Raw genomic sequence first — 19801 nt, forward strand, 5'->3', positions numbered from 1 at the left:
GAGTATTATGGAGATTATTGCTGGCCTTAGACTTTCCTATATTACAGGAAAAACACCAGAAAAAGCAGATATTAAAATGTTTCTAAAGAAAATCGGCTCCAACAATTCTTGTAAAAAGAAAAAAACAAAACAGCAGAAGACACAGTTTGTTATTTTTTTTAAAATATTATACATTTCCACAGTGCTCGTACTGACGTCATATACTGTAGGTGAAGTGAGTTCATTGATAGTGAATTCGCAGGAACAGTGAGATGACACCAAGAGCAGAACTTTCTCACACTCGCGGTCCTGTCAGACAGGAAATAGCAGTTCACAGAGAGACGCTGAGCACATGGTGCTCAGTGATTACTGGATGACAGGCTGCATGGTCGCATCATGCAGCCTGCCATCTAGATGTAGCAGAGCTATACCCGTCGTGGGACTAAAGGATTATCTTCATTTCTGCAGAAAGGTGAGGTCTTTTGTTGTTTGTTTTTTACCTATTTTGCAGATGACGAGGGCATCGGTGGAATTAGGCGAGGTTGGAAGTATGGTTTAATTAAGATTATTAACCCCTTAACCCCCGAGGTTGGCCAATTTTTACAATTCTGACCACTGTCCCTTTATGAGGTAATAACTCTGGAACGCTTCCATGGATCCTGGTGATTCTGACATTTTTTTTATGACATATTGTACTTCATGATAGTGATAAAATTTATTTGATATGACTTGCGTTTATTTGTGAAAAAAATGGAAACTTGGGGAAAATTTTGAAAATTTTGCAATTTTCCAAATCTCCCAGAAAATTCAGATACAAACCAGACAGGCCTAAATGCATCTGCACTAATACAAGGTGCAGCGGACCCAAGTAAAATGGCAGCTGCACAGGTGCATAAATACCAAATGAAACAGCCAGCCTACAATCAGGGATTGGTCGTGTGGTACACCAGTGCAGAAGAAATAATCCGCATGTGGCAGTGTTCACACAGGGAATGCAGGGCTTCTGGTTCACAACCTCTTAGAAACACCATATAGGGGGGCTGCCCAGTGCCAACTAGAATGCATCCCGTGTGAACAGAGACCACAAGTTTGCAGAACCATTTGGGCCCAACTGCACCCCGAAAGAAATATAAAAAGTGCACAAAAAACATATCAATATATGTAAGGTATTGGTTGATCTTAAGGCCTTAATACGGAAGCTGGCAAACTGCGCCAAAGTTCCTTACACTTGCCAGTCCTACTCTAACATGAAAACCTCAAAAAGAGGAAAAAATCCTCCAGAAAATTCAGATACAAACCAGATAGGCCTAAATGCATCTGCACTAATACAGGGTTCCAAATCTGAATTTTTATGCCCTTAAATCACAGCGATATGGCACACAAAAAACTTAATAAGTAACATTTCCCACATGTTTACTTTACATCAGCACAATTTTGGAACCAACTTTTTTTTGTTAGAAAGTTATAGGCGTTAAAAGTTAAACAGTGGTTTATCATTTTTAATTTCAAAAAAGCTTTATTTAAACATTTTAAAATTGAAAATACAACTGTGCTTGAAAATATTTTCCTTCACAGGGGAAATTCAAATTTTCACAACAGAAACAAATATAAATCTGACATGGGGGAGACAAGACAAGGACAATGGGAGGGCAGAACAATAGGGAAGAAATGTCAAATCCGCAGTATCTAATTCAACAGTAGCTACATGTGCTCATTACCTTAACCTCAAAATTTGCTCTAGTCTGATCATATCTAGGTTGTAAGTCTAAAACAAGCAAGGGATAAATGTCTCCACCACCCCGAAGCACTATGGAGAGAGACGCAAAATTTGTTCCAGTTGTGCATTCGACTCTAGCTCCATCCAGGGGCTCCAAATCCTAAAAAAGGGATCCCACCTATCGCTCCTAGTAGCCTCAATGTGTTCATATAGCATAATACTATTAATTCTTTCTTTAACAAGCAATAGTGAAAGTGAGGGAGATTTCCATTTTGCAGCAATATGGATTTTGGCAGCCATAAAGAGAAAGTTTACCAATTTGTGAGGACCCTTAGAATGTAAAGGGTGTTTTGTTCCTAGGAGGAAGACAGCGGGATCCAAATCAATTTTCCTGCCTATCATCTGATCTACTAAGAGTTTCACTTTTTGCCAGAGATCCAGGATCACTGGGCAAGTCCACCAGATATGTTTCATATCCCCTTGTAAATTACATCCTCGAAAACATTGAGCAGAGATGTTTGGGTATATGCTATGAAGTTTAGTCGGAACGAGGTAGGTTCTGTGAAGAACCTTCAATGAGGTTCTCCACAAAAGATGATTGGTGGCTGCCCTTGGACAATGTATCACAGAAAAATCTCCAATCCTCTAATGACAAGTTGAAACCCATTTCTTCCTCTGATTGTGTCATGTATTTCAATTTTTTCTCATCATGAGGAGGGTTATTAATTGAGTATATCAAAGATATTGTGCCTCTTCCCATAGGATCATTTATGCATTTTTGTTATAAACTTGAGCTACAAAGAGGGTTTATATTAGGGAGGAGTCACTTAGCAAAATGAAATATTTGGTTCATGCGCATGAACTCTCTGACCGGAGGTTCATATTTTTGAACAAACTCATGTTTGTCTAGTAGTATGTTGAATGCAGAGCATAGATGTTTTAGTGTAGAGATCCCCTTTAAAATCCACCACGAGAAATGGCACGAGTCAAGACCAGGAGTGAACTTCGGGTTACAAAAGAAGGAGATCAGTGGAGAACGTACAGACTGCAATTTAAATTTAAATCTGGCCTTCCTCCAGAGAATTAGGGTCCCGTTTCACTTAGCGATGCACCAGCGATCCCTACAACGATACGACGCTGGTGCATCGCTAAATGGTCGCTAGTAAGCTGCCAAACAGGAAGATCTCTTCAGCGACGCAGCAACCGTCCAGCAATCCTCGCCGGTCATTGGTACCTTGTCACACAGCAGCTTTTTAGACGATTCCCGACAGTGTCCCTGAGTTCTGTGGTGCCGACGAGGTCGCTCGTCGGTGTCAAACACAGCGATGCGCGCTGGCTAGCAGGACGCCGACGATGAAAAAATGGCCCAGGACATTCAAGCACGACCAGTGATATCCAGCGGGGGGGCCGGTTACCGCTGTGTGTCACATGTAGCGAGATCGCTGGCGAGGTTGCTGTTGTGTCACAAAATCGGTGATGCTTCAGCGATCTCGCTATGTGAGAAGGGGGCTTTAGAGAATGGGCTGTAAAGGGTGCTGTAATATTTACACCTTTTGGGATCTTCTCTGTAGACCACATTAGGCCAGGTAGTGAAAGTGGTTTAAGGAAAAAAGTTTCCAAGTGAATCCATCTCGGTTTATTGTTGTGTAAACATATATTTGTTAATTGAGCTATTTGTGCAGATATTAAAGTACAATGCGAAGTTCAGTTGTGATACACCCCATAGTCTCCTATGGAAAAACATAAGCTTTTGTGAAATTCTAGATTTCTTTCCTTGCCATATGACTCAATATATTACGGTATGTATCCTAGAAAATGTTTTAGTTGGTATTGCTAGTGATCGAACTGGTATACGAAGCGGGCAATGACACCATTTTTATGGAATGTAGTCTACCAAGTCAGGATAGATTTGATGAAGACCATCTAATTAGATAAGCTTGGAGGCTCTGGATAAGTGGAATATAATTACGAGCAGCTCGGTGGCTCAGTGGATAGCACTGCAGCCTTGCAGCTGGGTTCAAAATCCCACCAAGGACATCTGCAAGGTGTTTGTATGTTCTCCCAGTGTTTGCGTGGGTTTCCTCTTGGTACTCTGGTTTCTTTCCACATTCCAAAGACATACTGATAGGGAATTTAGATTGTGAGCCCCATCTGGGACATTGATGATAATGTGTGCAAACTGTAAAGCGCTGTGGAATATGTTAGCGCTATATAAAGATTATTATTAGAAATAGTTTCAAAATCATCTGCAAAAAGACTGACCTTGTCAGTCCATCAGGTCACCTTCCCTACATACTGATCACCTAAGCCTGTGGGTCCTGTGATATTTGGATTTTTCCTAATGGTTTCCGCGAGGGGTTCCATAGCTAGTGCGAAAAAAGCCCGGGACAGCAGACAGCCCTGTCTGGTGCCTCATTGTATGTTTACAGGGATTGGCTGCACTGTTGGGAGCTTTAGGTATGCTGTCGGGCAGTCATATAGTAGTCTAAGACACAAGATAAGTTTAGGAGGAAATCCAAATCTAGAGAGAACCGAAAATAAATATGGCCATGATAATGAGTCAAAGGCCTTTTCAATGTCTAGGGCCAATCGTAGAAGTTGTTTTTGGCGCAAATTTGCTGAATGAATAATATTAAGATTTCGTCTAATATTGTCTGGTGCTTGCCTCGCAGGTATAAAGCCTACTTGGTCATGGTGGATAAGAGAAGGTAGTAAATTGTTCAGCCTACTAGTCATAATTGATGTGAACATTTTTAGATCGATGCTTAATAGAGAAATGGGCCTATAATTTTTTGTCAAGAGATGGTCTCTTTTAGGCTTGGGTATTACAGTGATGTGTGCCACGTAAAACTCTGGGAGCATTTGAGAATCATTTAGGAGGGAATTACAGAAACTTTTTATGTGGGGTGTAAGAGTCTGGTTACATTTTTTATAATAAATTGCTGTTAGGCCGTCGGGACCGGGAGCCTTTCCTTTTTTTAAGTTTTTGATAACTGATATTATCTCTTCTTCAGAAATGTTTGAATAGAGTTGTTGGGCCATAGATTCAGAAATTTTGGGCAGACGGAGGTCTCATAGGAAGTCATGCACGAGTTGTGGTGGTGGTGGTTGTGGCGTAGAATAAAGATTCTGATAATAGTTATGGAATATATTATAGATGGTGTCTGGGTATACAGACACCCGTCCTATAGAGTCGTTTATAGAGAAGATAGTACTGAACGATTCTCTCGTTCGTAGTTTACGTGCTAACATCCTACTCGGTTTACTGGCGTATTTATAAAAAGTAGCTTTAGTCCAAGTTAGGGCTTTTTCTGTCCTAGTGGTGAGAGTAGCATCTAACTGTAGCTTAGTTTCCTGAATTTGTTTGGAAAGGTAGAGAGATGTGGACAATTGATTTGCTAATTCTAGCTTTACGAGTTTATTTTCTAATGTAGTTTGGAGGGTGGTTCTAGCTTTTTTTTTGCTAGCTGCCAGTTTAATCAGAGAGCCAGTGATGTATTTTTTATGCGCTAGCCAGACTATTCCAGGGAAGGAGTCCTTTGTATTATTGATTTCAAAGTGTTTGGTAATATCTTCTTTGATTGCATTAATGGCTGCACGGTCTATTCATTTAGTCTCCATCTATATAACCCGGAAGTAGTGACATCAAATTTAAAAACCGAGATGGTAGCATCATGGTCAGACCAGGCTGAATGGACATGACATGACGTGTATATAAAACTGTTGGAAGTGAATTGACTTTTGTCATCTGGAGATCAATTCTGGAGTATGTTTTGTGTGCTGGAGAAAAATATGTATATTCCCTAGTACTCCCATGCAATTCCCTCCATATGTCAACCAGATGGTGCTCTTTCATAAGGCGGAGAATTTTTTCCTTTCTGTTTTGGTGATGTCAAAACGTCTCAGCGCACTACTATATAAAATTGGGTTTGTGGTAAAGTTGAAATATCCACACCAAATTAAATTATGAAATGAAAGCATATCAAGTTTAGACAATATTAATTGAAAAACTGAAAATTGTGGCGATGCAGGAAGATAACTGTTCACTATGCATACATTTTGTCCTTGCAGGGAGCCTTGTAATATAATGAATCTTCCTCCCTTGTCTAATATAGAATCAACAATTTGAAGTGGGAAGCTGTTTTTAACAAAAACAGCCACCCCTCTTGTCTTATTGTGACCATGATGATATAAAGAAACGGGACGTAAGGAATTAGAGAAGTGAGTTTCCTGGAGGCAGATGAAATCAGGATTCTGCTTCATATAATCGAGAAAGGCTTTTTTACGTTTTAGAGAATTGAATCTTCAGACATTATGAGATAGTACTTGTTAGGGACGGCGGAACGCACTAAATAATAAATAATAGTAAGTGTGTTCGCCGCCCGGGGTCCATCGTGCAGAAGGTGTTACTCTGCTGCTATCTAATGGCAGACGCACAATATGGCGGTATAATGCACGCGGGTTGAATGTCACCCGGAGTGCGCTGGGCGGTCTCTGTTGCTTCACAGATTTGTCGAAGTGTTAAACACAAATGTCGAACCTGCTGACGTCACAGGACTCAGCGGAATGCACGCACTGTATATGGTTACAGGACTCGGGCCCAAGACACAGGATCAGCGTCCTTCTAGACCTAACGTGCGCGCGGCGTCGCAACCGTGGACGCCAATAAGTGCTGCTGACTGCAGCATGGCGACAGACAATGCTGCTGTACGACAATGCCCGGTAGCAGGCATACTGTTGAACGCTAGTACCGTGGATGATATGCACTGTGGCCTGTAGCTTGCCACTGACTGGCACTGACTCTATCACTAGTTCCCTATCCACACACATACTATCAGAGGGAGGGGAATCTTAATGAGTCAGTTTCAAGTCCATGCATCCGTCATCATTCACACAGGTGGCAACTAGAGTCTATACTAGCGCATGGCCGAGAGGCCATGCAAACCTTTTATAGCCGGGACCTTCCGGAAGCTTCCAGATCCCTGAGATGGACCAATCAGATCTGGAGCTGGACCTGTGCATGTGACTCCCGATCTCCAATGGGAGATCGTCTCGTGAGCATGCTCAGTGGAGCGATGGAAGGACTTAGCCTCTGGAGTGGCTTGCTGCTGAGCAGCCTGCGTTGCTATTGCTGGCCCAGAGGTGACAGCAACAGCCAGACCCACAGAGCAGGTCTGAGCAGAGCATCGGGAACGACGGGGCTGCTGAGCAAGCTCCTCTGCGGTCGATGGAGAATGGGAGACCGCTGAATGCAAGGCTCTGGATTCCTGCTGTGCCGCTGCAGGAACCCAACGCCTAACATTACCCCCCTCCTAGGGCCCCGTCCCCTCTGAGCATCGCTACTCTCAAATGCCGCGATAAGGAGTGGGGCATAGATGTTCTCCACTGGTTCCCAGGTCCGGACCCCTGGACCATGACCCTTCCAATCCACCAAATAAAACTTTTTACCACGCATCACCCTGCGTCCCACAATGGTGTTGACCTCAAACTCATCCGAAGACAAGTCTGATGTCCCGGCAGATGACTCGGAAAACCGGGACATGTGAACAGGTTTGAAAAGGGACACGTGGAAGGCGTCGGAGATGGCCAAGTGTGGTGGAAGAGCAAGACGGTAGACCACCGAGCTGATCCGCTCAAGGATTTAGAAGGGACCAATGTATCGCAGCGCGAACTTGGTGGACTCGACCCGTAGCCTGATATTTCGGGCAGAGAGCCACACTAAGTCGCCAGGGGCAAAAGTAGGAGTGGGGCGCTGATGTGTGTAGGCGGACGCCCTCATTCTCTCCTTAGAGGCTAGAATGGCATGCTGGGCATGATCCCAAATGTCGCGAACCTCCACTGCCCGATCTGCCACCGGCAAGGGATACAGTAACCCAGCCGGCCTCAGCCTGGAGGACCTGTTCCAAGCACAAGAGGTGCATGCCTGAATGTATTCTTTCGTGTCCCGAGCCCTGTGGGGCCACCAATAAGACCTTGCCAGGAGTTTTGTGGTCCGCTTGTAGCCAAAGTGACCACCCACCCTGGACGCGTGTGCCCAGGCGAGGAGGGACAGAGGATCTTGCCCGGCGGCACTGACTCGAGGGCGACCGGAGCCACGGTCCTCAGATTCTCTGTGGGGGGTGCGGAACGATACGCGGGCATCTCCGCAGAGGCTACTTGGACGCTGCCCCCCATGCACCTTCCCACACAGTCCTTGCTCCATCCCAGTATTCTCCCCGAGGACCACTCTATATGAGGGGAATGGCAACGGAGCCAGGGAACTCCGAGGAGCACTTGGTCGATGCCCTCTGGCATAATGAGCAGAGACAGCATCTCATGGTGAGATGGTGGGATTGAAAGCCTAAGGGGTGCTGTCTGGTGGGTAATCTGGGACGATAAGGTCGAACCGTTGACCACCCTGATGGGCACGGGGTGAGGGAGTGGCACCAACGGGATTGCGTGCTGTTGGGCGAAGGCTGAGGACATAAAGTTCCCTTCTGCCCCGTAGTCCACCATGACCTCTACCTCCCAGGAGGAAGCACCGCTATCTAACGTCCCTCGGAATACTGGTTTAGGGGAGAAAGTCTCCATATCAAATAGACCCCCACCAACTACCACTGGACGTGATCGTTTTTTCGACCGCTGCGGGCACCTGTTAGCCAGGTGACCAGACTGTCGACACTGGTAACAGTGTGTAGAGATTTGTGCCAGGCGCGGCTTAGGACCGGGGCGAGACACCTCCATGGGCTCTGGAGGTATAATTTCCAGATCGGGAGGTTCAAGAGGTACAGAGAAGTCGGAAGCCAAGCTAACCTTCTGCCTGGATTGAGCACGCTCCAACCCGCGCTCTGAAAAACGGAGATCAATGCGGGTGGAAATAGCAAGCTCGCGGGGACTCCCTGCAGCCTCAGTGACGTCAGTGGGAGTCCCCGCAATTTAATACAATGAATTAACCCCTTAAATGAACCCCTACAACTCCAAAATTTTACCCACAAGCGCTCATATTATTAATAGTGATAGACATAAAAAAACACATGAAATGAAATGGTTAACTATATGTAAACCATGTGTCATTTCATGTCGGGCAGGAGAATGTTATACAAAAGCCGGCTAATGTTTCAGTGGCTATTCTGCAATTAAGAACTGTATGAATTAGAAATATATATATAAATGTGTCTCTATGACATGTATAAAATATATATACAGTATATATATATATATATTTTATACATGTCATATATATATATATATATATATATATATATATATAGAAATATGAGGAGATTGGGATCCAGCAAAAGATTGGAACAAACCAATTAAAAACATCTGAGTAGATGGTTGAAACTCAGTTCAAAAATGTTGCCATTTTTTTTTTTTTGAGAAGGAGGAAAAGAGGAAAGGGAGAGGAAAAGAAAAGGGATAGAGTTCATGTATGAATTTATAAAAGATTATATCTTTATCTTAAACCTACTCTATGACATTATACCTTCTGAGAGTTATTTTTGTGATTGTTTCTGATGTTTAGATCATGCCTACTATATGATGCATCTTTTCATATATGTTTATATATTGTTGCTTTTTGTGGCAGTTATTCCATATTATTGTTGATTCATTCCTAAATGTTTATATCATTTGTCTATGTATAAAACATGTTCAATATAGGTATTTTTCTGGCAACATTTTTGAACTGAGTTTCAACCATCTACTCAGATGTTTTTAATTGGTTGTTCCATTGTTTTTAATTAAGGGTCATTTGAATATGTTCCACAAAGGAGGATATATTGTTAGTGTTGGAGCTCAGTTCAAATAGGACTGTGAGGAAGGCACATAGTGCTGAAACATGTAGTCCCTTGCTGGAATGCTACTAATTGATTGGAGTTCCTCATACTTTTTATGACATAATGGATTAATAAAGAATACGTTTTTACAAATCTGGTGAACTTTCATCCTTTTGCTGGACCCCAATCTCCTCATATTTCTATTTGTTGGGGCATACTCCCTGCCTGGATCCGTGCAAAGCATAGGGTGAACACCGATCACTGCATCAAGAGGAACTCCTTTATGGTGAGCTGGCTATATGTTTTTCACATTGTTTGAATATATATATATATATTTATTTAATGTGTCTAGATCTATTAATTTGTTTCTTTATTTAACCGGACACTGTGATTTTACTGTATTTTGGAAAAAAAAATGCCGGCTTTTGGTGCGATTTTATCGCAACTCACACATCGGGTCCGTTTGCAATCCAATTTTTTCTCGCCCCCATAGACTTGCATTGTCGAATCCGATCCGAAAATCGGTGACAATCGCAGCATGCTGCGATTGTCTCGGTCCGAGGATCGGATCCGATCAAAAATCGCATGATGGGAGCTGCCCCATAGAATAACATTGGGACGAATGCAATGCGATTTTTTTATCGCATTGCATTCGTCCGTTTTAATCGCCAGTGTGACCCCGGCCTAAGTCCCTATCCACACACATAATATCAGAGGGAGGGGAATCTTAATGAGTCATTTGCAAGTCCATGCATCCCTGAGATGACCAAACAGATATGAAGCAGGACCTGTGCATGTGACTCCCAATCTCCAATGGGAGATCGTCTTGTGAGCATGCTCGTTGGAGCGACGGAAGGACTTAGCCTCTGGAGTGACTTGCTGCTGAGCAGCCTGCGTTGCTTTTGCTGGTCCAGAGGTGGCAGCAACAGCCAGACCCACAGAGCAGGTCTGAGCAGAGCATCGGGAACGACGGGGCTGCTGAGCAAGGTCCTCTGCGGTCGATGGAGAATCGGAGACCGCTGAATGCAAGGCTCTGGATTCCTGCTATGCCGCTGCAGGAACCCGACGCCTAACAGTACCTTACAAATAATCAAAAGGGTTTACTCTGCTATAGTAAAACTCACCACTAGTTTCCCCCCCATTGGCATAAATCCAAAGACACGATGCGACGTGAGCTCCAAAATCACTGAGAATGAGAATATAATAGGTATACACATTGTTGTGGTTAAACAGTAAGGGGAAGGGGGGCAGGGAAAGACACACATAACATACAATTACAATCAAATGGGTAAACTGCCCAATTAACATAGTGAACTGGAGACCCATATTAAAGGGGTGATCCAGGAATCACTAGAGCTAGGCAACATGAATGAACCCTGAGAGCCAAACCCCAGCTTGTATTGAATGTCTACGATGCTCAAGACCAGACAAAACTGTTGTGACTTGAATAATGCTCAACATTGTAGATGATAATGCATGAATAGTATTAGTGGAACTATAATATAATCATTTGAAAAATTATAAAAACCAGTAACTCCAATCCCACTTAACCCGTTCAATATAGAAGGCACATTAGACAAACTTGTTAATCTGTGACCCATTAAACAGGGGCCATATTCCCAAATAAGATCTAGATACTAACATCCCCGGGCCCAGAAGTTCCAGGCGCATATTCGAGGTAGGGTCTACAAGCCGAAAGTCAATCAGGTAACATTCGTACGCTGGCTTCTTGTTCTGGGGACTTCTTTCCACTCACTGGTTGGTCTTGACTTTCGTGATGGCAGGGAATGGATAGCTTCCAGGACCGAAATGCCAGCCTGATCCAAAATATGTTTGCCTTCATCCAAAAAGCACCACACAAAGATATTATTATTATATAAGGATAGGGCGAAGGGGAAACCCCAACAATATTTTATTTGTGCTGCTTGCAGGGCCATAGTAATTGGCCTACTGATAAGCATGGCAGGTGCAATGTCTGCAAAGAGGTGGACCGATTCTGGCAAGCCAGGCAGGGCTGGAGATTCTCGTGCAGCAGCCAGAATTAAATCTCTGGTTTATTCGTAGTGCAGCTTAAGCACCACATCTCTAGGGATGTCATCTGATCTTGGCTCACCCAGAGTTCTGTGTATAATGGTTATATGCAGCAAGGCTGGGTCTGTCAGTGGGAGCAGTGCTGTGAAAAGAGTGGTTGCTGTATCTTTAAGGGCTAAAATGTTTTCTGGGAGGCCACGTATGCGCAGATTGCCTCTGCGTGATCTATTTTCAAAGTCCTCACATTTAAGCTCCAGATCATTAATACGTTCCATGTGCTGCTTTATAATGTCCTGATCGTCCTCCAGTACGTCAGCTACTGAGTCCATTTTTTCCTCCAGTGAAGAGGTGCGCTGTATAATGTCCTGCAATTGTGATGTGACATTCTGCATGGCTGAGGTGAGCTCTGATCTGAAGGTCCCTGGAGTGTTTTTATTAATGCTGTCGTGGGCACTATGGCGTCCCCCTGAGAGGAGAGATCATCTCCTTCTGCAGCGGTATTCATCTGCATTGCAGGAGAGGAGTTGGCTGTTGTAGTGGCGGCCATTTTGGTGTTGACATCTGCGATGGAGCTGTTAACCGGCTGTGCAGGGCCTCCCCTCTTTGGCATTGTGGGTTGTGGGGTCCCCGGGTGAGTAGAGAGCTCACAGTTGGCAGCTCCAACACGATCCATGCGGTGGATGGTGCTATTTTTAGCGCAACAGGGAGCGGAGCTCAGTGCCACACGACCGCCATCATCGAGCCCCGAGCATACGCCAGTTTATCATTTTTACAACATCAGTCACTTTGAGGGGTCTATATGATAGAAAATGCCCAAAAGTGACACCCCAAGCTGTCAGATTCAGCAAGTCTGGTTATCAAGAAGAGAGAGGTCCCCACGCTGTTTTTTTTAAATTATTTTTGATGAGAGCCATGTTCAGCACCCGACCCCGGGGAACAGCGCTTACTATATTGCTTCTTCCCCGGCTCCGATGCGTTTCACATGGATGACATCCATGTGTGTTATGCGTATGCACGTGTGCTGGATGTTTTGTGACCCGTGCTGACATTTAAAAACGGACATGTCAGCTTGTTTTGCCCACGGACGCACAGTCCGTGGAAATACACTGAGATGTGTACAGACTTGAATAGGCAAATAGCGCTCCATTCCTTCCGAGTATCTCCGCATGGCTAAGTAGCCCTGTACAGCCACATATGGGGTATTACCACGTTCAGTAGAAATTGTGGGACACATTTTTGTGCCATTTTTACCCACTTCTTGTGTGAAAATATAAAATATTTGGCTAAAACAAAATTGTGGTGGTAAAAATGTAGTTATTTTGTCCTCACTGCCCAATGTTATAAAATTCTGTGCACACCCATCGGGTCAATATGATCACTGCACCCCTAGATGAACTCATTGAGAGGCGTAGTTTGTAAAATGGGGTCACTTATGGGGGGATCTGCTGTTTTGGCACCTCATGGGCTCTCCCAGTGGGTCATGGCATCTGCAAACCATGACAGTAAAATCTGGCGCTTCTTCCCTTCTGCGCACATATGTGGTATCAGCGTACTCAAGACAAATTGCACAATAATTTTTGTCATCCAATTTCTCCTGTTACCTTTGGGAAAATAAAAAAATTGGGGGCAAAAAGATAATTTTTGTGAAAAAAATATGATTTTTTATTTTTATGGCTTCACGTTATAAACTTCTGTAAAGCACTTGGGGGGTTCAAGTGTCACCACACATCTAGATAAGTTCCTTAGGGGGACTAGTTTCCAAAATGATGTCACTTGTGGGGGGTTTCCACTGTTTAGGCACATCAGGGGCTCACCAAATGCGACATGGCATCCAATCTTAATTCCAGCCAATTTTGCGCTGAAAAAGTAAAACGGCGCTCCTTCCCTTCTGAGCTTTGCCATGCGCCCAAACAGTGGTTTACCTCCACATATGGGGTATCAGCATACTCGGGACAAATTGCACAACAACAATTGAGGTCCTATTTTTCCTGTTACCCTTGATAAAATTAAAAAAATGGATCTGAACTAATTTTTTTGTGAAAAAAAGTTAAATGTTCATTTTTTTTAAACATTCCAAAAATTCATGTGAGGCACCTGAGGGGTTAATAAACATCTTGAATGTGGTTTTGAGCATCTTGAAGGGTCTAGTTTTTAGAATGATATCACTTGTGGGTACTTTCCTCAAAGTCACTTCAAATGTAATGTGGTTCCTAAATAAATGGTTTTGCAAATTTTGTTGTAAAAATGAGAAAATTGCTGGACAACTTTTAACCCTTATAACTTCCTAACAAAAAAAAAATGTTTCAAAAATTGTGCTGATGTAAAGTAGACATGTGAGAAATGTTATATTAACTACTTTGTGTGACATGATTTAAGGGCATAAAATTTAAATATTTGAACATTTCAAAATTTTCACCTACTTTCCGATTTTTTCACAAACATAAGTCAAAGAAATGTTACCACTATCATGAAGTACAATGTTTCATGAGAAAACAATCTCAGAATCACCGGGATCCATTCAAGCTTCCAGAGTTATTACCTCATAAAGTGACAGTGGTCAGAAATGAAAAGATTGGCCGGGTCAGGAAGGTGCAAACAGGCTTCGAGGTGAAATACACTCTATAGTGCAGGGGTCCCCAACCTGTGGATCAGGAGCCACATGCGGCTCATGACTGGCTGTCTTGGTGCATTAGCATCAGATCTAGCAAACAACTATGAAGAGCAGGTCTCCACATAATGAATTTTAGTAGTAGCCCAGTACAGAAGAGCTGATCTAAATGAGTATATTCTGGCCTTGGGAGCGTTACTTCTAATCCAGCTATAGCAACACTTGCTGGTCAGCAGCGAACAACTCCAGGGACTAAGTCCTCCTTTCAGTCCACTGAGCATGCCCGTGGGACGATCGCTCACTGGAGATCGGCGGTCACTTACTTAGGTCCTGATTGGATCATCAGGAGGGTCCCGGAAGGTCGTGGCTATAAAATCCTCGCATGGCCGCCCGGCTATGCGCTATGATAGACATTAGTTCTTATGTTTATAGTGGTGTGTGTGATGATGGATGGGAGATAGGTGAATGACTCATTATGAAACCCCTTCTGTTGTGAGCTCATTTTCGGGCTTGCCTCTGGCTTCTGGTGAGGGTTATGGAGCTGGCTGTGCTGACAGAGGAGTAGTGAGTTCTCTATCTGGACTCCCTCTGTTGGTGAAGGGAGGTAATGAAGTTGATCTAAATGGCAGAGACCGGCCACCTGAGGAAGAGGACTGTGATTGGACATCAGGAATTTATGATTGGATTTATGGCAGCCGACTCCCTAGTTTCTTGCTGGTGATTTCTCCTGACTGTAGCTTCTGGTTTCCAGTTTGGTTCCTGCCTTTTTAAAGCTAAGTTTTCTCTGCTATTGTTCATATGAGTTTTCGTTTGGTTTACTTAGTTTTTGTGTTCAGCCAGCCCTGGCTGGGACTGGGCTGAATCCCCATTTTGTCTCTGATCAGTTGATCTCTTTTGCTCTGTCTTCAGAATATACCTGAGTGCTGATATAGGGAATTGAAGTCTAGCGACTTCAGGGCCTTTTTCTATCAGACGTGTTGGACATTTTTTGGCAGGGTTTTTTGCGTGATTGCAGACAGCAGCTTTTCTTTCCTGTCCTTTCTAGTTAGTGAGGGCCCCATTGTTTGCTCAGCCTATCTTTCCATCTGTGTTTGTGTTTTCATCTTGTTTCACCGACAATACATGTTGGGGGCTGTCTATTGCTTTGGGGTCTGCTCTGGGGCAGTTTAGATTTTCCCTTTCTTTCTTTAGGCTTATTTAGTTCTCCGGCCGTGACGAGGCGTCTAGGACCACCGTAGGCACGCTCCACGGCTAATGTTAGTTGTTGTGGATAGGATCAGGGGTCTGCAATCCGCTAGTTACCAACCTCTCCGGTTTTCTGGGCTTAGCTTGCTTTTTGTTTTTTCCTCCTCGGTGACTCATTCATAACACCCTTCCCTTTGATACATGTGTTAGTAGGGTTTAGAGCACTTAGTACTGGTACTGCCTAGTGCTGCAGTGCATTCAGCGCACTCATCCGTTAGCGCCAGTGGGCGTCAGTCTGACAAAGATATAGAATAAACGGGCACCATCCACAATGTCAATTTAGGTGCATGTGGGGGTGCACGCATCACAGAAGCAAAGCGTCACGAAGATAAGCGTCGGGATACAGCAGTTATTACATGGCAGTTAGTCAGGGCTGGAGTCAGGTAACCCACACTCTGCTCTCCCTTTTAACCATGTGCTTTATTCCTATCCTCCTATGTTCTCTTGCAATCCACTTTCACCGACCAATCCCCCCTCCATCACAACTCGCATACATCAGCTCCTCTCTCTTTCCTTCTCCCATGTACAGCTCCCATGCACTTCTCACCTTCTTAAAAAACCTCAGCCCATCTTGCCCAAACACACTGCACAAAAAATCTTCATACAATTCCAAAAACTACTTGCTCTTTATCTTCCTGCTCCTACTGATTTCAGGGGACATCTCCCCCAACCCCGGTCCACCATCCCCCAACCTCAACCCCTACCCTACCTCACATCGAAACCTTAATAATCTTACTAATATTATTTGCACTCCTTCATCTCCTTCTTTCAATTGTGCCCTTTGGAATCCACGGTCTGTATGCAACAAGCTTCCTTTCCTACACAATTACTTTCTGAAAAACTCTCTGAATCTGTTGGCCCTCACGGAAACCTGGATTCAGGATTCTGACACTGTCTCTCCTGCTGCCATTTCCCATGGTGGCTTACAATTCTCCCATTCCCCGAGACCGACAAACAGACCTGGTGGTGGAGTCGGCATACTCCTGTCCCCACAATGCACTTTCCAGGTCATCCCCCCAGTTCCATCACTCTCATTCCCTTCTTTTGAAGTCCACACCATCAGGCTCTTTCGTCCCCTCTCCCTCAGAGTAGCGGTCATATACCGGCCCCCAGGCTCACCCACCCACTTCCTGGACCATTTCTCTGCCTGGCTGCCGCACTTCATGTCCTCAGAACTACCAACCCTTATCCTGGGAGACTTCAACATCCCCATTAACAGCCCCACTTCCACATCTGCATCCCAGCTTCTATCACTAACCACTTCTCTAGGCCTCTCTCAGCTCTCAACCTCTGAAACACACAAAGACGGTAACACCCTGGACCTGGTTTTCGCCCGGCTCTGCTCAATCTCCTACCTAGATAACTCACCGCTTCCCCTCTCTGACCACAACATTCTCTCCTTTACACTCACAAATCCTCGCTCACCCCAGCACCCTCCTACCTACCATTCAGTCAGAAATCTACAAGCCATTAACCCTCATACACTTTCAGACTCCCTACACTCATCACTGTCCCCAATCTCTTCTTTGTCCTGTCCTGATCTGGCTGTACATCACTTCAATGACACTCTTAGAAGCACCCTTGACCAAGTAGCTCCCCTCACCCTCAGAACCTCCAAACACAGAGTGAAACAGCCCTGGCTCACATCGCAAACCCGATTTCTCCAGCGATGCTCTAGGTGTGCTGAACGCTTATGGAGGAAAACACGCACACCAGAAGACTTCATACACTTCAAATTTATGTTAAGGACATATAACTCTGCCCTTCACCTCGCCAAACAGACCTACTTCACCACCCTGATCTCCACACTATCCAACAACCCCAAGAAACTTTTTGACACCTTTCACTCCCTCCTCAGGCCAAAAGCACAAGCCCCTATCACAGACATTTGCGCTGATGACCTTGCCTCCCACTTTATAGAGAAAATAGACAATATCCGTCAGGAAATCCGCTCCCAATCACCAAATTCAGTGACTCCCATCCCTCCCTGCATTTCCCCTGGCTCACTCTCCACATTCGATCCCATCACAGAAGAAGAAGTCTCCAGGCTCCTCTCCTCTTCTCGTCCGACTACATGCACAACCGACCCCATTCCCTCACATCTCCTCCAGTCTCTCTCCCCAGTCGTCACAACTCACCTAACTACAATCTTTAATCTCTCCCTCTCCTCTGGCATTTTCCCCTCCTCCTTCAAACACTCTATCATTACTCCATTACTAAAGAAACCCACCCTCGACCCATCCTGCACAAACAACTACAGACCAGTCTCCAATCTCCCCTTCATCTCTAAACTCTTGGAGCGCCTGATATACTCACGCCTTACCCGTTACCTCTCCACTCACTCCCTCCTAGACCCTTCACAGTCCGGTTTCCGCCCCCTACATTCGACAGAAACTACACTCATCAAAGTGACCAATGACCTTCTGACAGCAAAACGTAATGGTGACCACTCTCTGCTCATTCTTCTCGACCTTTCTGCAGCTTTCGACACTGTTGACCATCCTCTCCTACTCTCTAGGCTCCAGTCACTAGGCATTAAGGACACTGCTCTTTCCTGGTTCTCCTCCTATCTTTCCGACCGCTCCTTCAGTGTTCTGTTTTCTGGCTCCACTTCATCTCCTCTTCCTCTCACTGTTGGGGTACCTCAGGGCTCAGTCCTTGGCCCCCTTCTCTTCTCTCTCTATACGGCCCCAATTTGACAGACCATCAGCAGATTTGGCTTTCAGTACCATCTTTATGCTGATGACACACAACTGTACACATCATCCCCTGACCTTACCTCCGCTGTACTACAGAACGCCACTGACTGTCTGTCTGCAGTCTCCAACATCATGTCTGCTCTCTATCTGAAACTCAACCTCTCCAAAACTGAACTTCTTCTGCTCCCACCATCTACCAACCTCCCTAAATCTGACATTTCCCTCTCTGTGGGTGGCACCATAATAACACCCCGACAGCAGGCACGCTGTCTGGGTGTTATGTTCGACTCCGATCTCTCCTTCACCTCCCATATACAATCTCTTGCCCGCTCATGCCGCTTACACCTAAAGAACATCTCTAGAATCCGCCCTTTTCTCACCATGGAAACAACAAAAACTCTCACTGTCGCCCTGATCCACTCCCGCCTGGACTACTGTAATGCTCTATTAATTGGCCTCCCTCTCACTCGACTCTCCCCTCTCCAGTCTATCCTTAATGCAGCAGCCAGGGTTGTCCATCTGGCTAATCGTTACTCAGACACGTCCGCTCTTCGCCAGTCGTTACACTGGCTGCCAATTCATTACAGGGTACAATTCAAAGTACTTGTTCTCACCCACAAAGCTCTCCACAGTGCGGCACCCCCTTACATCTCCTCCCTCATTTCTGTCTATCGGCCTAACCGACCGCTGCGCTCTGCAAATGACTTTCGACTAACCTCTGCCCTAATCCGTACCTCCCACTCCCGACTCCAAGACTTCTCCCGTGCTGCGCCAATCCTCTGGAATGCTCTACCCCAAGATATTAGGATCATCCACAATTTGCATAGTTTTAGGCGCTCGCTCAAAACACATTTGTTCAGAGCGGCGTATCACATTCAGTAATCAAAGTCATGTTATGTTTGTGTGTGTGTAGCCCATTCACTATCTCCATCTAACCCCCACCCCCTGAAGATGGCTGGACCGTCATTGTAAATACATCATTGTAAATACAAACCTATGCTTTGTATCTCCCCCACCTCATTGTAGATTGTAAGCTCCACAAGCAGGGTCGTCTTATTTCGCTTTAATTATTGTATTGTTAACGTTGTTACTTATGACTGTTGTGTTTGAAACTGTTCAACTGTAAAGCGCTGCGGAATATGTTGGAGCTCTATAAATAAAGATTATTATTATTATTATTATTAGGTGGGATCACCTAGTGCATATAAATGGATTGACATGAAAACACATAAAGAAAAAAAGTATATGCACACAAATAGGGATCACCACAAGGATATGATAATCAAAAAGTATCAATTTTATTAATGGACACAACAAACAGACACTTTGTTTAAAAACAATTAAAAAGTCTGAACAACCAGACACTGATAACAAAACAAAGACAATGGGTCATTTTGATAAATAGTTAAATGCTATGGGTCCCAAGACCAACCATTCAGTATAATGCCAGGTATCTGCTAGTTACCATAACCTAGGGTCTATCAAATCAATTGTAATGACAATCATGACCTTGGATCAAAAACACCATATTATCAATAACTACTATGGTTACATAGAAATTCTACATATGCCATGAATAGAAAATTGAATGCTTATCATGTTGCCAACACAAATAAACATACATTAACAAGTCCCTTTCCCTAGCATGATATCACCTGGTTTCTGAGGATGAACAAGCTACCGGGTAGGTTAAATGGGACCCCCAAACCCACGTGCATCAACACAGTGATGTGTCTTTCTCAAGGTCAAGTGGGCGTCAGTCAGC

At 44.4% G+C, this 19801-nt stretch overlaps 1 protein-coding gene across 1 annotated transcript in view; it reads right to left on the minus strand.

The window, feature by feature from the left end:
- LOC141047266 (uncharacterized) overlaps positions 1-19801 on the minus strand; it is an 801716-nt gene that overhangs the window by 29259 nt on the left and 752656 nt on the right. The gene's annotated exons all lie outside the window — the stretch shown is intronic.

The sequence above is a fragment of the Dendrobates tinctorius genome, unplaced genomic scaffold (genome assembly GCF_039654945.1).
Source record: "Dendrobates tinctorius isolate UK_male_01 unplaced genomic scaffold, ASM3965494v1 ptg000126l, whole genome shotgun sequence".
Lineage (NCBI taxonomy): Eukaryota > Metazoa > Chordata > Amphibia > Anura > Dendrobatidae > Dendrobates > Dendrobates tinctorius.